Below are 22,012 nucleotides of genomic sequence, written 5' to 3'. Positions count from 1 at the left end.
CTTCAGCTTCTTGGACATTGTACCATCACTATTGAAATCCATCGGGGTCTGGCTGACATAAATGCATGCTTTTCCCAAGAGGAAAGGCAGTTCTCTAGGCCTCAGTTTCCTAAAGTATAAAATTGGAATTATAACATTTCCATTAGATTAAATAATATAATAGACATGATGTGCTTAATACAAGTATGTGGTGCTGAATAAGTGGTATCATTAGATGGGTACAAAGTTCAGGGACTGTGTCTTTCTTATCCTTGTAGTAGTATCCAGTATGAAGCTGCCTGTAAATTTTTAAGGGAATTTGTGATTTATAACATTCTCATGAAAGAGGATATTTTCTGGTCCCTTTCCCCATCTGGATGAATACCAAATTACTAATAGAAATATAAAATTGGTCTTTAGGCTCTTGAAATCTGTTATTTCTATGAAGAACATTCCCAGATGACATCACACTTAAGAGATTCAAGGAGAGTCAGACTATATTTACACAAGAGTTAGAGCATATTCCAGAAGTACAGAAAGAATTATGCTGGGGATGTGGTCATTAAGGAATATAAATTATTTAAATTCAGCTTTTCCAAATTCCTAAGTCTGCCTCTGGTCAAGCATGTTAATAAAACCAGGTGAATCATTTTAATTGCTTTTCACCTTCTCATCTAGGCTTCAGTGTTAACTATCATTTGCCTCTGAATGATATGAATTGTAACATATGGTACATTAAGACAGGTCTTCATTTAGGGGGTGATCATCAGTAGACATTCACTGTGTTTCTGCTCTAGTGAATAGTAGTACTACCACAATACCTCTATCAATATGACCAGCAATCCCATTAGAATTCCATCGCCAGTACCACCACCAATTCCATCGTGGATACCAACAACAAATTCATCATCGATGCCACCAGCAATTCCAAAACCAATATCCAAACTAACACTAAGGGTGAGCAAATATGCTAGACTCTGGGAGCCCACATGAATCAAACGTGGAAACATGGTCTATGGCATTACTGAGTATGTAGTTGAGTGGAGGAAATACATCATGAAGCCAGCATTATTCAGTCTTGCCTGGCCTGCATGGTCCCTTCTTGGGCCACTCTGCTGCTCTGCCCCTCACAGGTTTTTCTCTAGCCACATTAGCTTATTGTTAGTTCTAGGTTTTTTCCTACTTGAAAATCTTTACATGTTCTGAACCATCTGCCTGGGGTAGTTGTTTCTAGTATTCACAAGGTTGAAACCCTTTTCGTACTTAAGCTATCAGCTCAAATGTCAGTCCCGAAGAGAAACCTTCTCTGGCCTCCCTTCTATATTAGGATCATAGGGTTGATAGCTCTTGCCTTGCATGGTTGATCTACATTTGTGGTAAATGAGTGTTGGGTACCTAATGCAATGTCTTCAGGTAGCTATTAATAGTACAGGTTTAATATCCCTTATCCAAAATGCTTGAAATCGGAAGTGTTTCAGAATTTAGATTTTTTTTTTCAGATTTTAAGATACTTGCATATACATAATTAATGAGATGTCTTGGGGATGGGACCCAAATCTAAACATGAGATTCATTTATGATTTATATACACATTATATACATAGCCCAAGGGTAATTTTATACAATATTTTCAATAATTTTTGCATATAAAACAAAGTTTGCATACATTGACCCATGGAAAAGCAAAAGTGTCACTATCTCAGCCACCTGCGTGGATAACCTGTGGTTGCTTGGCATCACTGTCACTTCTGACTCTAAATTTATATTATACCTATAAGCAATCATTTTCTTACACTCATTCACATGTAAATACTTAGCAATAAAAATATGACATGCCATTAATATAGTGAAAAAATAGTGTGTTCAGGCTAACTTGTCGTTGTGTCATGTTGATGCTCAAAAAGTTTTGAATTTTGGAGCATTTGGAGTTTCAGATTTTCAGATATGCTCAACTTGTAGTAGTAAAAGTAAAACTTGACAGGTGGTCCATGTGACTGCATAAAAAGAGCTAAACTGGATATGAAGCCAAAGCCCACAAAGGCTCAGCGAGATAGAAGTTTCAGATTGGAGATGAGGAAGCAAAGCCTTGAGCAGTTATCTGAGTCATGAAGACAGCAGCTGTAGGCCAGCTCTGAGCAGGAGCAGAAGCCCTTCAGAAGGTGTGGCAGTTATAATAGCATGGTGAATGCAATGACACAGAGCATACAAAATATGAAAGTAGCAAAGGGGAGGGTATAGAATTAACTGCTTCTGACACGATTGCACCTGAGGGCAAAGGAAAACGGTTGAAGAGAGTGGCTCCTAATCACCCTTATATGTCCTGGTCTTTTTGAAAGTTTTGTTTCTTTCTAGTTTCCTTTTATCTTCTTGTGTTCACAAGGCTTTGGGTGCAACATTATTATGGAAATACGAACCTGAAGTTTTGACTCATTTTTTATTGCATCTGCATCCTATGAGTCTAGGCACAGAGAGAATTTAGTCACCAGTTCTACTTTGGTTGTTAAAAGATAAACATTATCCAACACACTTTGCATAATGTTCCACAGAGGACCTTCATAAGTAATTCTTGTGGCCTGCACCAGTTTTCCCTTACTCTTCTTTAAGTTATTCTGTGTATGAGTCAGAGTGTTAAACTTGTCTTATTTATCCTTATTCAGAATCAGTTTAGTTTAGTGAGTTTAAGAGCAAAGATTGAATCCCAGCTCTGTGAGACCTTGGGGTAAGTCACTTAACTTCTCTCTGCCTTAATTTTCTTCCCTGTAAAGCGGTGATAATAATCATACCTAATAATACATAAGTCATAAAGTTATTGTGACAATAAAATGAAATAATGAAGAAGAATCAGAACAGTACCTGGCACATAGTAAGTGTTACATAAATATGAACTATCATAGTTGAACAACTAATGATAAAACACTAGGTAGAAAGTTTTACCAGGAGTTTTTTATTTCTCAATTGCCCTAAGTTTACGTTTGAAATTCAAAAAGTAATTGTAAAGACTTTTTATGATCAGCAAATATTCTGCAAAATCAACTGGTTTTGATCATCAGCAATATTTTCTTTATGAGTTCGAATATATCAAGGATGGTTACAACCTCTTTTAAGCTTTTCAATTATATAACCTCATCTATAATAATAACTGTGTTAGTTAAGGAAATCATTCAGAAGGCTGAATCATCTCCATGCAAATGAGTTCAGCATAATTTCCTTAAGCATGACAATGACTAAAGAGAAAGTATTCGTTTTCTTTCGTAAGTCTCTGTGTCTGAAACAATTTAGGAAGCTAAAATGAGGAAGAGTGAAATTCATCATTCAAAATCTCTTTGGAGCATCCTGTCCCCAGGTGATGTGGACTAAATGTTTGTGTTCCCCCAAAATTCATACGTTGAAATCGAATCCCGAATGTGATGGTAGTTTGAAGTAAGGCCTTTAGGAGGTGATTAGGTCTTAGGGCTAGAACACTCATGAATGAGATTAGTGTCCTTGTAAGAAGAGACCAGAGAGCTAACTCTTTCTGCTCCCCTCCAAGTGAGGATACAACCAGAATATGGCCAACTGCAAACCAGGAAGAGAGTCCTCACCAGAACCTGACCGTGCTGGAACCCTGATCTCAGACTTCCAGCCTGCAGAACTATGACAAATACATCTCTGTTGATTAAGCCACTTCGTCTGTGGTACTTTTGTTACAGAAGCCCAAACTGACTAAGACACCAGGCCATTATCATCTACTCTTAAAGACAGCATTTTCTATTTATTTTGTGTCTAGAGTCTATATTTTACACAAAGTCAGTTTTCTCTTTTTTTTTTTTTTTTTTTTTTTTTGAGACAGAGTCTCGCTATCGCCCAGGCTGGAGTGCAGTGGCGCAATCTCGGCTCACTACAGGCTCCGCCTCCCGGGTTCATGCCATTCTCCTGCCTCAGCCTCCCGAGTAGCTGGGACTACAGGTGCCCGCCACCTCGCCCGGCTAATTTTTTTGTATTTTTAGTAGAGACGGGGTTTCACTGTGTTAGCCAGGATGGTCTCGATCTCCTGACCTTGTGATCTGCCTGCCTCAGCCTCCCAAAGTGCTGGGATTACAGGCGCGAGCCACCGCGCCTGGCCAGTTTTCTCTTTTTAAAAGAATTTGTACTTTATCTTTGTCCTGAAGCTGACAATGATGTCAATAGCTTGCTGCTTAGTATATCTTTAATTAAGACCAGGGCTTTTAGCCTGTATTCCTGACTGTTTGATTTCATCCGGTTTTTTCAGTGGTCTTCAAATGAACGCTCACACTCTATAAAGCAAAAGCATTTATTATACATGGCTCAGTTTCCTAATATAACGAACATCTTAAAATGAAGAAAAATGAAAAATAAAAAGAAGAGCTTTTGTAATTTAGCCAAATGTAATTTGTGTGTGTGTGCCCTCAATGGTTGCCACAGGTATCGGGTGCATTTACTTCACTGAGAATATCACTGATCTTGAAGTCAGTCTTTGGAGATATTTAAAGTTATTAAATGTCACATCTCTTGGTAAGACTCAAAGATCATGATCACACTTTTCAATATGGAAAACCTTTGCATTCACAGATTTGGGATTTACAGTTTTGATGGAGGCTTTATGTAGACCCTGTCTCTCACCCCCTGTGGGAACTGTTTATAGCTCCCTGGTGCTGGCAGAAACCCATCCGCTTACTCCCTCTGTAAAAATACATTAGGGTTAAGTGTTGAAGAGGGACAGTGCATTTTAGTAACTGAGAAGCCGTCTCTGATATAATTAGAGAAATGGAAGGACCTTCAGAAAACAGCCTTGGAGAGAAGATAGGATGTAGTGTGAAAAATGCTTGTGTTGGGCAAAAACATTTCCAAAGATCTGCTTTTTATTTGTTTTCTGGCATCTTGAAAGCTTTTTGGCACTTTTGGAGCTTAATTTCACCCCCAATGAATTGGAAAATTATGCTGTGTAAATCAGTTTATAACATAACTTTTCAGTCACAGTGATCAGATTCTAAACATTAAACCTGGAAAATCATAATATGTTTCAGTAAAATTTCCAAAACATTTCAAAAACTGCATGAATCTCATTCATTCCAAACAATACAGAATTTCATGTTCTAAAAAACTGCTTACTTATATAAGAAATATGACATATTATATAATAGCAAGAAAAAATAATCCACAAGCCTCATCCACATGACAAGGGGATTATGGATTGTTGTGAGAATGAGTAATGATACTTGAAAACTGCAGGCGTAATAGAAGACACAAGCTGATAGATCTGCCTTTTAAGAGTGGATGTCTATCCTTTGGATTTCAGTGCAAATATTCTCATCTTCGTGGCAATCAGGACAAAGAAACAAGCTTCATGTGATCATCAGGATGCCCATTAGTAGCATATGGAAAAAAACATAATATTCTTAGTACTTTCCACAAACTAGCAATCTATTTTATTGGAAGGAAGTGTCTCCTCCCCCTTAATTACTCTGTCTGAAAATCTAGTCCTGACATTTAAAGCAAAGCACGTTCAAATTTCCTTTGAAATTTAAAGTTTGTGCTAAATTAGGGTTGTTTGGTGGGAAGTGAGTTTTGCATTTGTTAAGGAGATTTGGTTATAAAAATTTGATTGACTTAAGATGCTTAAGCGGGTGAATGGAACCCGTGGCAAGAAGACAAGAAATAGAAGTTGGTGGGAAAGTGATTCATTTCTATTTCCTGCAGTTCTTAGGCTACAAGACAAAGAAAGAGTTGTAGATCAAGGGTCAAGAAATGAAGATGTGGCTGCATTTTTTAGGATTTTGCAATAACAATGAAGCAAAATACTACTCATTTACTAAATATGGCATCTGTATTTTTCATAAGACTTTCTTCACGAATAGAACAATGTTCAGTTCTACAGAATGTAGTGGCTTCCTGCAGTCAATAATAATTGCTTGATAAATGAATACTGAATGAAATTATGGAAGACTTTTATAAAATAAGATAAATGCTACAAGTATTTCTTCCTCAGCCTCTGTTTCCTTTCCTTCCTCTTGCTTTCCGTATTTATTTATTGGACCCCAGTTACATCCTAGGAATTGCAGAAAGTACTAGAGATGCCATAGTGAACAACACAAAACTGCTTGCCCTTGTGGAGCTTATATTCTAATGGGCAAAGTGGAACATAAGGAAGTAAATGGATTAAACACACAAATAGTGACAAGTGCCATGAAGGACCCAATTAAATAATCCAGTTTGAAAATAACAGTAGTGGAGGGGAGGCTACTGTACTTTGGTTGGCAGAGAATCACTGAGATGGACTCCTGAGTAGTGAGCTGGAGCCAGGAGCCTCTGAAGACCTGGTGGTAGAGAGTTTCAGGAAGAGGGAAGGCAGTGACTATGGTGGTGACATCATCGTCTTTCAGAATCTGTAAGAGACACAGAATGACTAGAAAGTAGTGAGAGAGGGGGACAGTAGCAAGTGATGATGTTGGCATTCCTTTTCTTCTGGTTGGCCCTAGCAACATGTCCTGAAGACACAATGTCTAAGCCTTTATCATAGATCACCTGCTGAATGGATTCTCTCCATCCCTCCTTTCTTTCTTTCCTCTTTTTTCTCTTTTTCTTTCTGCTGATTTGATGATTGTAAATAACAAAATTTAGAACCCTCAATGGTAGCTCCACTGGGCAATTAATAAGAAATAAGTCCCATTTATCCCGTTTGGAATTTTGTAAAGATAATGAGCTCCATCCATCTGGCCATCTTGGGAAACTACTGTGCCGAGACCAGGCCTCTAACTGTGGGACTAGACGAGGAGGGCATTTCTTCTAACGGCAACGGCTCCATTGTACTTTCTTGTCTGGAAGTGCTCCTCCTGAGGTTGTTGGGCATTGTAGCACTCAGAACTGAGTGGCCCTCTGAGTACAAACTTTCTCCATGCGCTATTCCCCATCTTCTTCCTTTGAAATGAAGTGTTATGTCGCATAGTAGCCTGTCACCAAGAACTGGCCATTATGCCGCCAGCGAATGGGAAGTACTTATGCTTTGAAACAAATGTATGTTATTGTTGTTGGGCTTATGATCATCATCCTAAAATATATCTTCCTACAACTCTCTCGGATAGGTTACATTCGTTTATGCTATTAACAGTAAATAGGATGAAGGGCTGTCAGTTTGGAGGAAGCCTACAAAGCAGTTTTAATCTATTTGATTACCTTACGTTTGAGTTCCTGCTACTATATTCCCAGCAAATGATGATGTGACCTATTCCCAAATATTTCTAACAACAGAAATATTTAATGTGTGTGTAGCTTATTCCAAAAAGAAGTCTCTATTGGGCCATTCATTTGGTCACCCTATCCATTCTCCATTCACTTCATTCATTCATCAGTCGATTGGAAGGTTTTTTCATCAATAAGCTATTGAGTGATTGCTATAGGCCAGGAATTTGTTAGTCACAAATGTAAAGACAAACACTATGGAAAGACCTCCACCCTATTTTTCAATAAGCCTATAGCCGAAAAAAGATACAGAATGTGGATAGTCAGTGGCACTGTGGATGACATTTGCTAAAATGGAAATATGTTCAAAGTTAATTGGGATTATGTGTCTGCCAAAGTAGTAGTCACAAAGAAAGTAAGTTCTTTGCTTTTAGATCAAACAGAACACAGGAGCAATGGCTCATCACACATGACTGTGTATCTAAGATTTTTAAAATATAAAATCTTATATTAATATACCTTTATCAATCCCAACTTTAAAAATGTTGTAGGCCAGACACTGTGGCTCATGTCTGTAATCACAACACTTTGGGAGGCCACGGCAAAAGGATCACTTGAAGCCAAGGGTTTGAGACCGGCTTGGGCAACTGGTAAGCCCTCGTTTCTAAAAAAAATTTTTAAATAATTAGCTAGTCATGCTGGTGGTTGCCTATAGTTCTAGCTACTTGGGAGGCTTACGCAGGGGGATCTCTTGAGGCTGAGAGTTTAAGGCTGCAGCGAGCTGTGATTGCCACTGCATTCCAGCCAGAGTGACAGAGGCAGACCTTGTCTCTTATAAAAAACAAAAACTCAGAAACAAACTTTTAATTTGTCCATTTAAATGTCTTTTATAAAGGTAATTTGCCTTTCTTTGACATCTATCTTTTGGTCTTAGAATGTTATTTCTTGAGCCTAGAGAGCATAGAATATAAGGTCTATTCAGGGTACATTTTAATTTTATTTCCAGATTCTAAATAACTACATGGAATTTAAGTGAATTTCAGGGAAAAAAAATCAGGTATTAAAAAGTTCTGTTGAGCTCTTTAATATTTGTTTTTACTACATTAGCAAAACTATAGTACCTCAGAAGCTCACATGGCAACGTCTGGTTATTCTGGAAAAGAAGTTCTTGAGACCCTCCTTAGGAAAAGCCACTCATGGATGAGGCTTCCATTTCATTTTTGCTGATGAGCTCTCCATGCATTTAAATAAAGCCCAAGCTTCCTGAAGTCCACAGTACTTCAAACTCCCTCTGCCCTTTCCCTACAGAAGTCAGGGACTCAGCCACTTGAAAGACTGCTTTAGGCTACTTTTGGTACAGTCTCTCAGTTTCTATTTTGATTCTGTCTGGTCTCCTACATGCTTCCGTTTCTTCTTCTGCAAGCTTTTCCCCTGCCCATCTACTTATGTTTCTGTGTCCCAACTCCAAAAGTTCTTCTCCTTTTCTTCTCCTTGAAATGCATATTTTTCTTAACTTTGAACTTTGCCTTGGAGACATTAAAGAACAACTAAGTCTCAAAACACAAAATTTGAAAAACTCTTCATGTTTTGTAAAATGCTTTTTTCACTGTCTTCTGCTTCTTTCTATCTTCTTTAGTGGCTGTTCAAGCCCTTGCCTACCAGATTTGAATGCTGTGTGACCTTGAGCAAATTAATCACTCTGAGCCTCATTTTTTCACTCACAGTGGTGAGACAGTAACACTCACTTTATGAGTCAGTTGAGCATTGAATAAGCCAGTGTTAAATGTCATAGCATAGTGCTTTCCTTCTTATGAATCTTACTCTTTGATGTCTATTAAACTGTGCAGTAATTCCAGAAAGAGGAGGTAACATCTCACATACATAATATACTTAGTTGCACTCACTTTCATGTGAAGACACAACTATAAATGTAGTAGATACAATTTCTGCTTAATAAGTATTAGTAGATTCAAATTTCCTTTGATTGGAATCAGCCTTGATCCCTCCCAGTTTGTGTGGAAATAATCTTTTCCATGCGTAGTGTCTTTTCCCATCTTAATATGTTCATGGGATACGGGTCTATAGTAAATGAAAGTGGCAGGTTCTCAGATTTCTGTGAGTACCTGGTAGCATTTGTTTTATATGAAGCAGCAGAAAAATATTGAGCTAAGTTTGGGTCAAGGCTAAGATGCCTCAGAGATTTTAAAGTTGATGTTTTGGGAAACTGTCATTAACAATGGGCTACTTGCAATTCACCCAAAACATATTTAGAAACTTATTAATACATAAATGACCTTTATTTACATTGTGAGTTTTTATTACCAGGTAATCTCCACAAACCCAGGTATACTACTGCTTTTTAACTCTGCTTAATACTGTGTGCGTATCAACGTGTGCAACTTAACAATTACTATATAGTTGTGATCAAGGCAATTTAGTCTATTCACCAGAATCATTAGATCAGGTCAAAAGCCCTTGAAAATTCAAGGACAGTGACCTAGTTATAGTAGTATATTTTCTTGAATGTGTTTGAAATTAAGGTTTCAAATACTCATCATAATTTTATAGATTGAAAATAATATTTACTATTTTATCCTAAGGTACTATTTTTCTTTCACTGCCTTCACATTTAGCTTCTAAACCGCACATATAATCCAACATATTAACATTAGGAAGAAAAGCTGGCCTCTCTACATTTACCCTATTATGACAGCACGTTTATTCATTTGCATTATTTCAATATAAAGAGTTAATTTCTCTGAATAATGTCTTAGCAAAAAACAAGTGACAGCCATATTTGTAAGAAAAATATTAGTCAAGACAGAACAGCAAAATTTCTCTAGAGTGAAATAAGAGAATTTCTTTTAGAATAAAGCCAGGAAATTAAGAACTTGGAGACTTAAAAAAATATTATAATTCACTATAAGGATTTAAAAATGAACTATATTCCAACAACAATTACAACTTAACAATTTAACGGCACAAATGTCTTCCCAAACAAAGAAGCAAGTATTCTTGGGAAAGGAAGAATGGAAAACTATCAATTAATAAGGGTTTTAACTTTATTTTTGCAACTTCTGGTTTAGTTTTACCCTTGACAAATCCACATAAGAAGTAAGAGGTTAAAACTATAGAGTCATTGTTAAGTTGCATACATTGATAGCATTCCTGGAAGTGTACCAGATTGTGAAGCTCAAGGTTTTCAAGACAGACACACCTGGTTTGGATTCTAGCATTTCCATTTACTGGGAAACCTAGATGGCTATCCACCAGAATAATTATGAGAGCTACTACAAGATTGGAATAAAGCTTTATACGTGCCATACAGTAAATTCTCAGTTAATATCATTTTGTTCTCTTCTTTTTCCCTTAGAAATAAACAGAATAACAACATTATGTTGAAAAAACTTAATTCAACCTGTATAACAAAGACCAAGGAAGAGCTATGACTAATAAAGATCAAATATGTTCAACCTCAGTAGGTTTTAGCGATGAAAATATAAAAATAACTAGCTGTTGGCTTTTCAATTTTCACATTAACCGTGGTTAAGAATAGGTACCAATATGGGCGATACAGACATTTTTATATTGATGGTAACAGTATAATTGAGGAAAACTAATATACATTGACTACATGGAATGCCTTAAAATTTCATACCTTTCGACTCAATAATTCTGCTAATTTGCTTACTTGCCATGATAATTATATTTTCTTACAAAGATTTATAAACAAACATTTCCATTAGGCTATTTTTAAATAATAAAAAATATATGATGAAACATTTTTGGTCAATAAATGCAGTTATTTCGGAGAATGCTTAATAGCATGACAAAAGTCTCCCCATGCCATATCTCCTTAAAAAGCAAGACAGTCAACTATACATAGATGTATTAGTCCATTCTCATGCTGCTAATAAAGACATATCTGAGACTGGGTAATTTATAAAGGAAAGAGGTTTAATTGACTCACACTTCTGCAGGGCTGGGGAAGCCTCAGGAAACTTACGATCATGGTGGAAGGGAAAGCAAACACATCCTTCTTTGCATGACGGCAAGAAGGCAAAGTGCAGAGTGAAAGTGGGGAAAAAAGCCCCTCATAAAACCATCAGAGCTCGTGAAAACTTACGATCATGAGACTAACGTGAAGGTAACTGCTCCCATGATTCAATTACCTCCCACCAGGTCCCTCCCATGACATGTGGGGATTATGGGAACTGTAAGATGAGATTTGGGTGAGGACACAGCCAAACCATATCAATAGATTGTTATTCAAATTATATAAAAATAAGAATAATATATGAATTATCAATGCAAGAAAATAATACTCAAAGGGAAAAATTGGTTGTCTTTAATGGTGGGTTATTGATGAGTTCCATTTTCCTTCTTGATACTTTCCTGTGTTTTCTAAATCTTTACAATATGCAAGACATGATTTTATGTTCAGGAAAACAGAACAAAATGATGAAGTCGATCTATCAAGTTAAAGTTTGGACAAGAAGTCTGAATGCAGGAGTCCAGGGAACTCTTTAGCCAACAGTCAGGCTTGCCTGAAGCGGGCAGCCATGCTGGTCAGATTGGCCTCTTATTTGAGAGGAGTGACTCACAGGTCCGCGGCCTCTGACAAGGAGAGGATGCTGAGGGATAGGGGTGAGTAGCACTGCCAAAACATTTCCAGTTCATGGGGTTTGCTTAGTTTCAATGTGATACCTCTGAGCTTCCAAGACAACTAAGAGTTCAACTATGCTTAGAAACTGTTTTACTTTATGACAAGGATCTAAGCTTTTCAGACCTCTCTAAGTTCCTTGAGGGTGTGCAATTTTTAAAAAAAGTGGACTGTGATCACATGGCATATGTTCATGTTTTCATTTTGCAATATAAAGGACCTAAGGGGGGAAAAGCTACTGTCTATAATCATAATGATTTTATAAAAGAAAGAGCTCTACCCAAAAATGTAGGCAGCACATGATAATCTAAGGATACAAAGCAATATTTTAGTTGGATAAATTTTGTCTTCTGAAAAATTCATTGTATTTTTCTTTGAATTTCATCGTAAGTACGTGAAAGTATTGCCACGGACCCACAAGGGTCTTGGAACTCCCAATTAAGGAGCCACTAAGTAGTACTCAGTTCACTTCTTTATGTTCATCTCACTTCATTCTAATAACATCCGCTGTCCTTTTTGTAGAAATGAGAGTACTGATGCCCACAAGGTGTAGGAAGTACATGTAGCTTGCTTGTCTGACCATATTTCATTGTATTGTCTATGAGTCTTCATGTATGTGTTCATGTTGTCCAGAATAAAAAGAAAATAAAATAATTGATTTAAATATAGAAATTGCCTTAAGAGTGATCTAAGCTTTAAAGTAGTAAATTTGCTAAATTAAATTGTTGAAAGCATTGCTCATTGTCATCTTGCATATTGCTAGGTTTAGCTGGAAGGGACCAGGCACATTAATTTACAGAGAAAGTACATACTTCTTGAAAGGGTAATGGTAGTAGGTGAAAGGATGCAGACCAATAGCAGAAAACAATATGAACTTAATTAATATAGGCAGAAGATGCAAAAACTATTCTGTATGCAGAAAGCGTTGATCAGAGGACACAGTGATTTTCAAATCAAAAGGGCAAGGCCGGGTACTGTGGCTCACGCCTGTAATCCCAGCACTTTGGGAGGTTGAGGCGGGTGGATCGCTTGAGGTCAGGAGTTAGAGACCAGCCTGGCCAACATGGTGAAACTCCGTCTCTTCTAAAAATACAAAAATTAGCTGTGCATGGTAGTGCATGCCTGTAATCCCAGCTACTCGGGTGGCTGAGGCAGGAGAATGACTTGCATCTGAAAGGTGGGGGCTACAGTCAGCAGAGACCATACCACTGGTTACAGTGAGCCAAGACACTGTGCCACTGCACTCCAGCCTGGGCAACAGAGAGAGACTGCATCTCAAAAAAAAAAAAAAAAAAAAAAAAAAAACAACCCAAAACACACATACGAAAGTGTAAGCTTCCATGGGCCTTGTGTTCTCCAGAAGTTCTTACCCTCCTGTTCTCAGAAATCTCTCTGTGCTCACTCAGCATATCTGAATTGTTCTGAGAAGACTCTGGCTCTTTGTCCACAACCCCAGAACATTCCTCACTGTCTACTATCAGATTGTGTGACGCGGAGAGAAAAGGCCTTCTAGGTTTTTGCTGGACCAAGATTTAATATCTAAGAGATATTCTTGTAAAAGGAGAAGGGTTAGAAACAGAAGCAGGACTAGAGAACACCTGGTGGTCCAGGAAGAATAGAGGCATCTGCAGGGAGATTAGTCATCTGTACTAAAATGGAACTAAGTTCTTCAGGTCAGAGTATGCAGTGGTGAAAAATCAGGTAGGCAGGAGGGCAGTCATTGCCAGAGAACAAAGGAGAGTGGTAGGAAAAACCAAGAGCCCCGAAATTCAGTGTGGCCATTGAAAAGAGGGAAAAGAGGAGAGACTTAAGATACAGAGTAACTAGATTGTTACTATGGTGACCATTTGGTCCTGTTAAGTCATACTTACTATATTCCCTCTAAATTCCTGATCCATTCTAGGGTGACACCAAAAAACCAACCTTGGTACTATGTTATACATTTAATGAGAACAGTAACTCAGTATTTGGTTTTATTTATTTAATTAATTAATTTATTTATTTTTGAGATGGAGTTTCGCTCTTGTTGCCCAGGCTGGAGTGCAATGGTGCCATCTTGACTAACTGCAACCTCCATCTCTCGGGTTCAAGCAATTCTCCTGCCTCAGCCTCCCAAGTAGCTGCGATTACAGGGACCCGCCACCACACTCGGCTAATTTTTGTATTTTTAGTAGAAGTGTGGTTTCACCATGTTGGTCAGGCTGCTCTCGAACTCCTTACCTCAGGTGATCCACCACCTCGGCCTCCCAACGTGCTGGGATTACAGGTGTGAACCTCTGCACCCAGCCCAGTATTTGGTCTTAATAGACCTATTTTTAAATCTGCTGATACTGTTCTTAGTCAGTGTATCTTTGCTGATCTTTAATCGTTTTTTTTTTTCCTAATCCAGGCAATTGAGTGGTGCCTGTCTAAGATTGTCTGGCCACTAACAGATGGGCTGGCTTGCACATGGCCTGTTATCACTACAAATTTGAGAGTGTGCTAACATAAATAATCCATATTCAAGCCTCCCGCTGACAAAACATGTTTGCTTTTATCATGTATATAAAATAAATGTATAGTGCTACCATTTTCTTTTTTTGAACTTGCACTCACTTTTTATGATGAAATATACATTAGAAATTTTAAAAAACACTTCATCCTGTCAATCACTTCAAAATTCAGCACATTCTGTTTTCAAAGACTTTCATGAGGCAGTCTGCTTGAAATCTATTTTAACTTATTTTTTTAAAATAGCATTTTATTTTGTTCTGTGGAGCAAGAGTATATTTGGCTCTAAAATTAATTCCACTCGAATAGCCCCGGTTTTCTTTGCACTTAGTCTCGGAGAAAGGGAATCTTTTCCTTCCTCCTCTCTTTCTAATTAGTGTATTTTCTCATTTAGTACTCCACTTACAATCCTGCTTCTGTTTCTCAACCTAGGACCCACCAATAGAATTTAAGGGTTCAGTGAACTTACATAGGAATAAAAATTTAATCTTTATTTTACTAACTTCTAGTTAATTTAAGGTTCTTAAATTACGGGTGTGTAAGCAACAAAGCACAGAAATTATGTGCAACTTTGCCTCCAATAAAATCATAGATAGAATCATAATCATAATATCACATTGCAGTTGTTACAGATATAGTTAAAAATTACAGTATTTGACCCACTTCTACGTATTCATAGTTAATACATTTATAGTGAAGTGTATCACTATATCACAAAATTACTTCTGTAATATTTTTATAGCTTTTTCCAATATAATTAATTTTCTTTATGGACCTATGTATTTTCTTTTATTCATTGGAAAGCATTGTTTTGATAAGAAGGCCATAGGCTTCACCAAACTGTGAAAGGGATCCATGGTTCAAAAACGATGAAGAACTTAAATTGATTTTTCTGAAGTCTCCTTTTTCTATGTAGACCGTAATTTGAATGTATTTTACTTGTCCTGAAATGCCCCTAAGTCAATAAGCTTGTATTTTTTTCTGAAATTCTATGATCTGAAATATTTTCATGTGGCATGTGAAGTAAAAGCATTTCTAGTGCCATTTAGAAAAAATGCATCTGACATTAAATTAGCATTTACTGTAATGAAATCAGACCTGTGTGATTAATACAGTGCAATTATACTCATCTGAAAATTTGCTATATTTAATTTTTCAGCGTCAAATAATCAAAAATCGTATTTGTTTGTGAAGGACACAATGTTCTTCTCTCAGTGCTGAACACAGGCATTGATTTCCGGTGACAAGAAGGCTTCTATAACAACTTAATTGATTACAATATTTATTAAGTGCTTACAGCATACTAGACATTGTGCCAAAAAAATCACTTCTACTGGTATAGAAATGCCTAATACAACTCACAGATATGGAGTACTAAGTGCAACATGTCCAAATCACCACTATTTCAACGTAGAAAAGCATTTTATGAGTAAATAGATGAAAAAAAAATGAACCACAGAAATACTTATTTCTATCTATTTATTTGTCTGAATTTAATTCCAGAATTAATCAAATCCTGTCTCTATTGGCTGCTGGTGACTCTGTGTCTAATGAAGAATCAGCTCCATTTGCATCAGTTGGCTCACTGGAGCAATAGTCATGGTGTCCATTATGAGTGATGATCTCAAATAGTGGGAAAGGGCGTGAACTCAGGAATCACACAGACCCAAGTCTGCATTGTGGCTTTTCTACTGACTAGTTCTATGACCTTGTTTAAGTTACATTTGTGCCTCAGATTCCTTATCTTAGGAAATGATAATAATAAGTTATAACTTACAAGGTAGTTATAGAAAACACAAGACTTATAGGGAAAATGTCTGTCACAGTTGTCTGGCAGATAGTGAGCTGTCAACAATTTTTAGTTGTCGTTGTTTGTTGTCAGAACTCTTCTCAAATATGCCTCATTCCCAGCAATAAGAGTTGAAGAACCACATCAATTCCTACCCTCTATTGAAATCTTATGAGCCCAGAGGATGTGGCACACTCCTTGTCTCAGAGAAATACAATCAAGTTAGAAATTACAAATTTATACAGGAATCAGATGGGAAATATGGAAAGGTAGAAAAAATAGTAAAAAGAATGCTAAATGTTGTGATATATATTTATATAAATTAGAATCCTGGCATGAAATAGGGTGATTGAAGAGAGGTTAAGTGAAAGAACAATTTACCAATATGTGGGTAAAAAAGAGAATCAAAATAGAATGGTGTAGCACCCAAGGAGTAGCAAATGTCAGGAGCCATTACTAACCCATGGAAATGGGAGGGGAAGAAGCCTTTTCCAGAATCTGGCGAGAGCTGTGGCTATCACTGTAGGGGAGCACCTCCTGATAGGAGTTACAGCCTTATCTAAAGGAGCACAGCCATTCTCTCTCCCTCTGTGGGTCAGATCCCAGAGAACATATATTCTAACGTCTGTCTCCATCAATCCCCAAACCAGCTGAAAGCCAGAGAGCTCAGGAACCCAGGTAAAGCAGTCTGGACAGATGGCCTCATACAGCATAATGGAGAAGGACAGAGAGTGAATGTGAAGAGGCAACTGAGATTAGTCAGCAAAATATTATAAGATGCATTTAGCAATTTAGAGAAGGAGGGAACAATAAGAATTCAAGCAGTCTCAGGAAGCTGCTCTAACAATGAAAGTTGGGTTCTATAAATAATTCCTGCTTTAGACTTAACATGTTGTGTACATTGTAATCGAATGTGACATAACCATTCTGGTCTAAGAATTCCACCCAATGATATGGTTAGGTGCCCCCTTCGAATAACAGTGCTACTCCTTGTTGCAGCTATGCTTATCAGTCACATTGAATGTAATACAGCTTGGCAAGAGCCCAGGATTTTTGCCTTGCAAGTCTTCAGAAAATGTAGAGAGAGCAAGCAAATTATCTTGTGTGAGCAGACCAAACAAAATGCATGGGGAGGTAGAATTTCAGCTAGCCTGACAATAGGTCTCAGCCTTGTTCACTTTCCTGCCCTCAAATGGCCAAGGAATCTGTTCAAAGATAAATGCCCTCTGTTGTTTAGAAGCCTGCTGAATCTTTCACCCAGACACCATTGATTACTCCTGCAAGACCTATTTATTTGAAACTTCCTATTGATCTGTTTACAGAATTCACTTCAGGACTTATTTTGTAACCAGGATGCTTCCAATTAGGGATTCTTTTGGGTCTTATTTTTATAATTTTGTTGTGGTTGGCAAGGCTGTTTGTATGTTCAAATAGATTGTCCTAAATGTTTAGTCTCATGATTTTGTCCAATAGTAATAATTCAGTCTTTCAACAGTCAATTCAGTGAATCATTCATTGACCAAAGATTTTCTCAGTCACTATTTTGTGCCAGGCACTGTGGTATGTGTGTATTAGCTAACTCTAAAAGGCCAAATTATTTTCATTTCTTTTAATTCTGATGGACTGATAATACTGTCTTTGCATTGTTCTCTTGAGGTAGATTTTCAGGTCTATCTAGGGCTTAGCAGAAACGAGTTCTGTAATTGATGGGCATGGCTATGAGGCAGTAAGTGCTTTCAACTGTGGGTCAGCTGAGTGGTTGGTTTGCATAATGCATTGTGTCTTTTAGGTTTAGTAACACTCCTTTTCTATGAGAGGAAACCTTTTTACTACAAGCTCATTTCAAGTATATATCACCTTATACCTGGAAGGCTCTCTAAATCTTTGTTGAATAACTTAATTTAATATTTAAACATTCAAAGGGATTGAGTTTTATTTGGACAACATGTGGTTCTCTCTTCTTTCTGCTTCTGTCACACTTTGAAAAGTGACAGAGAAAATGCACGTACAAAGTGGTGGATATCTTTCTATGATTCATATTTCTAAAGGTTTTTGCTAATGATATCAATGAATCTATATATGAATGTTGGAGCTAATGGACCATGTTGGAAATCATGAATGACTAGGTTTTAAGCTCCAGACCACTTTCAAGTGGAATCTAAGAAACAATTGTAAGGTGGAGGTTACTTTTCTGTGACAGCTATTTGGATGCGTTCTATACTGGCTTCATAGAAAAAGTTAATGCTATATTTGCCATTTAGTTAGAAATAATGAAGCTTTACAACCTCAGGACAATTTTAACAATTCTTGAAAAGTGTTTGCCGGTACATCTCTTCAGGCATACTCACCTTGCTGAAATGAAATAAATTAGATCATAGGGTTGTATGCATATTATTTGAGACACAGAAAGAGTGAAATACATTCATGGTAACTGAATCTGTTATCTATTCCTTCTTAAGATAACTTCTATCAGGCGGTCTTTGCATCTCCTTTCTCTCTGTCCCTCCTTTCTTCATGTATTCTAAGGCATTATAAAAAATCTCATTTTTGGATCACTAGCCTTTGGGTCACGATTCTGTACTTCAACTTGGAATGAAACAAGAGTCTATTCATACCTACAATGGTCAAAACGCCTGCTGCTTCTCTTTAGCCTGTGGGTCACTCCTGCCTTTAAAGGGGATTATCAAAATATTCAACACTCTGAAGGACAAAGGCAGCAACCTGATAGAATAAATCCTGGCCCATAGCACTGGAGTAGGAGTTCAGAAGCCCTGAGTGTGAATGATGAATGCCAGGCGTTCACATTTCTCAGGGGGCCTGTGAGAAAGAATAAGGTAGGTAGGTTGGAGGGGATTTTGTTCCTGGGGATAAGACAGTGGCTATGAAGTAGTTCAGAAATATCATCCTTTTGTAGTCAGGATCGGCTGGGTCCTTCTGGCTCTCCCCTTCTCTGAGGGCTGCAGAGATTCCGAGGTCAGGGAATTGCAACTGATAGGACACTTAAGCTCTCTGTTCTACTAGGGGACAAGGCATCATCATTTCCCATTGCTTTTTTTCTTTCTCCATGTTAAAAAAAAAATCAGACATTTGTTAAAATGGTAAGGCAGACTTTATTCAGGACTATTCCAATTGGTGCAGGGACAACTGCAGCGCAGTTTTGCAGCAGGGGAGAAAGACTGGGCTCAACCCTGAATATAGCAAGAAATAATGGGAAATCAAAGCCAAGGAGAAGAGTGGAGGAGAGGGGATCAGTGAACAGAAAATTACTAAGAGGAAGTCTCAGGGGTAAGGGGAGTGGATCTGGCTAAATTGGCCTAACAGGATTCTTGGTGAAGATAAACCTGGGTGATCAAGTTCACTGGGAGATGGTGGAGGATGAGAAATTGGATCAGATATTAAGGGTGATAAGATATTGATGGATTCTGGCAAAAGCAACTTGAGAGGAATCTTGCTAAAACTGGGCTCTTTGTTCAATTCCCACCTATGAGTGAGAACATGCAGTGTTTGGTTTTCTGTCCTTGCGATAGTTTGCTCAGAATGATGCTTTCCAGCTTCATCCATGTCCCTACAAAGGACATGAACTCATCCTTTTATATGGCTGCATAGTATTCCATGGTGTATATGTGCCACATGTTCTTAATGCAGTCTATCATTGATGGACATTTGGATTGGTTCCAAGTGCCGCAATAAACATACATGTGCATGTGTCTTTATAGCAGCATGATTTATATGAGGAACATCACACACTGGGGCCTATCGTGGGGTGGGGGGAGGGGGAGGGATAGCATTAGGAGATATACCTAATGTAAATGACGAGTTAATGGGTGCAGCACACCAACATGGCACATGTATACATATGTAGCAAACCTGCACATTGTGCACATGTACCCTAGAACTTAAAGCATAATAATAAAAAAAAAATACTGGGCTCTTGAAGGACATGCTCAAGAATGGGGCTTAATTGGACTCAGAGGATCCTGATTAAAATTTATTCAAGGAGAGAATTTTTGTCAACCACATGTTTTTCTGTCTATTCTTTTTTTCCTTTACTTGTATTTGCTATTTTTTTCTTACCTGATTTGAATTTAGTTAGCTGTTATTTATTTTTACTTATACTTACTCTAATTCATGTAGTATTTTAATTGCTTTATGTGCCTCATCTTGTTTAATCCTGACAACAAGTTTGAAATATGGCTCCCTCTATAATAAATGAGCAAATGAGTTTCAGAAAGGTTCCCAAGATCTTACCTTGTCCAAGAATATGTTGTTGGTGGGCTGGTTCAGGTTCTTGACTTTGCCACACAAAAGAATTTGAGAGCGAGTCCAAAGTCAGAGTAAACAAAGAAGCTTATTGGAAAACAAAAGTATTCTCTGAGAGGCGAAGCAAGCTGCTCAAAGAGAGAGATGGCAGATAGTGCCTTAAGAGGAATTCCTTTTTTATTTTTTTTTTGAGACGGAGTCTTGCTCTGTCACACAGGCTGGAGTGCAGTGGCGCGATCTCGGCTCACTGCAAGCTCCGCCTCCCGGGTTCACGCCATTCTCCTGCCTCAGCCTCCCGAGTACCTGGGACTACAGGCGCCCGCCAACACGCCCGGCTAATTTTTTGTGTTTTTAGTAGAGACGGAGTTTCACCGTGTTAGCCAGGATGGTCTCGATCTCCTGACCTTGTGATCTGCCCGCCTCGGCCTCCCAAAGTGCTGGTATTACAGGCTTGAGCCACCGCGCCCAGCCAGAGGAATTCTTTTTATGGGAGCTGTTCATACGTACTCATACTGATGAGGGCAAGTATGCAAAGGCAGACCTGCAGTTGGAGCATTTGCTTGGCATCTACATGTTCTAACGTGCATCACATGTATCAGTAGCATATAAAATCTCCACCTAGGGGTGTGTTTTTTACTATTATGACATAAAGGTTACTATAAACTAGACCCTGAGCCTAGCTGTGCATACGGGACCCTAGCGAGGTCCCTAGCCCCCAGAAGGCAGAAATTTGTAGCTAGTAGTTTCCTGGGCTTTCAGTGCTGATTGGCTGGAGACTGGGGCATGTACATCACAAATAAAAGACTTTTGTTCTCTTTTCTAGGCCTTACTAGGTATTGAGAACATGTAACCATCTGGCGGTCTGCTGGTATCCTATAGGAGTGCAAAAGAGTTTACCTTGCAAACTCTTTACCTTGCAAAAGAGTTAGATGCTGACACACTAAGGTGACACTAAGGTGCAAGGGACCTAGGGTCCACTGGGCTTCTTACAAAGGGAAAAGCTAGTATGGCCTCCTAATCTTACTTATCTGGCTGCAGATACACAGCCAGTATAAGACAGTCCTGGGTTGTGATCCAGTCAGATTTTGCTGACTGAAAAGCCCACTTATTTACTATGACAGAATATGCAGGTATTTCATGTGTTAAATTTAAATGCATTTAGACTGGCTGGTTGTCTCTCAAAGACTCCTCATTGCCTAAGCCAGGCATCAGGCTTGTATGTGTGTTGTATGTGTGTATGCGATATACCTATCTATAGATCTATGTCTGTCTGTCTGTGTGTCTGTCTGTCTGTCTGTCTACCTATCTCCTTATCTTTCTATGTGGGGGTGCAGGGGAAGAGTGAAAGAGAGAGAGATTAAACAAGCCCTAAAGGAAAAAAAATTCCCTAAAAGTGAAAACATAAGAGAGAAAAGAGTTGTTTTGCATAATACAGGAACAGGGAATTTAGGTTGACCCTGGCCGTTCAACAAAGTCTGGAGCCCTGGAATTTGGGAGGAAATAGGGGACTTGAAAGGTTTTTAGAAGGATCATGGCCCAGGTTGAGACCTGGAAGGAGAATGAATAGTAAGAAAGAAAACCTTGAAGACAGGAAGGCCCAGAAACTTAAAAGTGTCAAATAATACAATTCAGATTTGGTTTTGTTTTGGATTCTA

The 22,012-nt window shown here is 38.1% G+C and overlaps 1 protein-coding gene and 1 long non-coding RNA gene across 5 annotated transcripts in view; one reads left to right on the top strand and one right to left on the bottom strand.

Annotated features, from left to right (window-relative positions):
* The window catches only part of KCNIP4 (potassium voltage-gated channel interacting protein 4), a 1,214,216-nt gene that overhangs the window by 60,463 nt on the left and 1,131,741 nt on the right, over window positions 1-22,012 (top strand). The window lies entirely within an intron of this gene.
* Window positions 17,735-22,012, bottom strand: part of LOC134732726 (uncharacterized) — an 800,561-nt gene continuing 796,283 nt past the window's right edge. The window contains exon 2 of the long non-coding RNA XR_010116206.1: window positions 17,735-19,992. This is a non-coding gene — a long non-coding RNA (uncharacterized lncRNA). The remainder of the gene's footprint in view (window positions 19,993-22,012) is intronic.

This window comes from Symphalangus syndactylus, chromosome 16, assembly GCF_028878055.3.
Source record: "Symphalangus syndactylus isolate Jambi chromosome 16, NHGRI_mSymSyn1-v2.1_pri, whole genome shotgun sequence".
Lineage (NCBI taxonomy): Eukaryota > Metazoa > Chordata > Mammalia > Primates > Hylobatidae > Symphalangus > Symphalangus syndactylus.
This window is presented reverse-complemented; position numbering and strand designations above follow the sequence as displayed.